Here is a 2,015-nt window from a genome sequence, read left to right as displayed (position 1 = left end):
TACATTAAAAATAGCCCAAGTAGTTTACAGTGATAGATCTGATGTCATCTGTAGTTTCTTCTTCGTAACGTGGGTGCTTTCAGTGGGGCAGTACATGGTGAACTGTCTGAGTCATGTTAAGAGAAAAGCCCAAGCTGTGGCCATGCTGCACCTGCTTCCAGATCAATCTCATGGGAGCTGGGGTTCCCCCAGCTGTTTGCCACTGTCCTGGGGTCCCGTAGGCCCTGCTGCTGTCACTGCTCATTCTTCTGGCTCTCTGTGGCAAAGGCCAACACAGAGCCCTGGCCCTTTTCGACATCATTGATACAAACCTACTAGCTATCCAGTGACTCCTTCCATAGCATCACCTTGCTGTCACCACCTGAAATGGTGAGAATGTTGGTGATGATGGACCAACTCATGTGCCACACGACATCGTTGAACTTGTGCAACAACTTAGGTGACCATGTGTTGCCCGAGAGATCTTCACAGGTCCAGATGAACACTTGGTCATCCTGGGAGGAGCTGGTAATGGTGCTTGTGGGTGGTCCAATGGAGGGGGCCCAGGCTACATCTCAAACCCAGTCATTGTGTGCCTCCAGCTTCTGGTCCTCCTTCCACTGGCCATCCTCGTCCTCCTTCCAGAGTTTGATGAGGTTGTCACAGCCACTGAAGCAAGCTTCTTGATGTAGCTGGGTTTTTGCCCAGACAGCTGGTCTATGAGGCTTCTGGGTAAAACAGCAGGAGTCCAGCTGACTGCATTGCAGCCGATAGTGTGAGCATTGCTGATCTTCTTCATTTCCCACTGTCCTACACCCATATAGGTCAGCAGGGAGATGGCCCCATCCGAGCTCCCACAGGCCATGATCAGGCCACAGTCATGGGGGACCCAGCACAAAGATTTCACTGAGTAGTCTTGTCCTGAGTGCTCATGGGTCTTCTCCCAGGTGCTATCCTCCTTCCAGATGACAACTTTCTGGTCATAGGAGCAAGATGCCAGGATATTGCTATACATGGGGTGGGCCCAGGCCACCAGCAACACAGGACCTTCATGACCCCTGAAGCCAGCAATGAGGATCTGCCCTCTGTTGCGCACATCAAAGATTTTGACAGACCTGTTGTGGAGCAGGTGGCCAGGTGGGTGCCACAGTAATCCATCAGGGCATCATGAATCATGTCCTCCTGGGAAGTGCCCACAGTGTTAATTACAGATACCATAGCTGAAGCAGCAATGACTTCAGGTCTCAGACATGGGACGAAGCAGCTTTCAGCGGCACCTCTGATCAGCTCACTTAAAAGGAGGTTGTGTTTTGTTTGTTTGTTTGTTTGTTTGTTTGTTTGTTTTTTGTGGAACTGGGGATTGAACTCAGGCCCTTGAGCTTGCCAGGGAAGCGCTTATTCCACTGAGCCATCTCCCCAGCCCCTCTGCTTTAATATTTAAATCTTTCATCCATTTTGACTGTAGCTTTGTGCATGGTGATAGGCATGGGTCTATTTTTAGTCTTTGGCGTGATGAAAGCCAGATTTTTCAGCACCGTTTATTAACGAGGCTATCTTTCTTCCAGTGAGCATATTTGAAACCTTTATCAAAAATAAAGTGGCTGAGTATTTTTGCAGTTGTGTCTGCATCATCTAATCTGTTCCACTGATCCTTGGGTCTGTCTCTATGCCAGCACCATGCTGATTTTATCACAGTAGCTTTATAGTATAATTTCAGGTCAGGGATTGTGATACCTCCTCCCTTTCCTTTGTTTCATAGGATTGCTTTTGATTTCTGGGTCTCTTCTGATTCCAAATAATTTTTAGGAAAGTTTTCTCTAGCTCTGTGAGGCACACTAATGGTATTATAATCAAGATTGCATAATAATTTTGGGAATTTGGCCATTTTCACAGTGTTGGTTCTTCCTATCCAGGAGCATGCAATATTTTTCCATTTTCTCAAATCCTCATTAATCTCTTTTCTTAGAGTGCTATAATTTTAACTATAATAAATCTTTTACATCCTTTCTGAGATTGATTCCTAAGTACTTTTCTTT

General features: G+C 46.4%; 1 pseudogene; it reads right to left on the bottom strand.

Moving 5' to 3' along the window:
* Window positions 1-233: 233 nt before the first annotated feature.
* On the bottom strand, window positions 234-1,197 carry LOC101564757 (annotated as a pseudogene).
* Between the last annotated feature and the right edge of the window lie 818 nt (window positions 1,198-2,015).

The sequence above is a fragment of the Octodon degus genome, unplaced genomic scaffold (assembly GCF_000260255.1).
Source record: "Octodon degus isolate 3935 unplaced genomic scaffold, OctDeg1.0 scaffold00008, whole genome shotgun sequence".
In the NCBI taxonomy this organism is placed as follows: Eukaryota; Metazoa; Chordata; class Mammalia; order Rodentia; family Octodontidae; genus Octodon; species Octodon degus.
The sequence above is the reverse complement of the archived record's forward strand: the minus strand, read 5'-3'. Positions and strand labels throughout refer to the sequence as shown.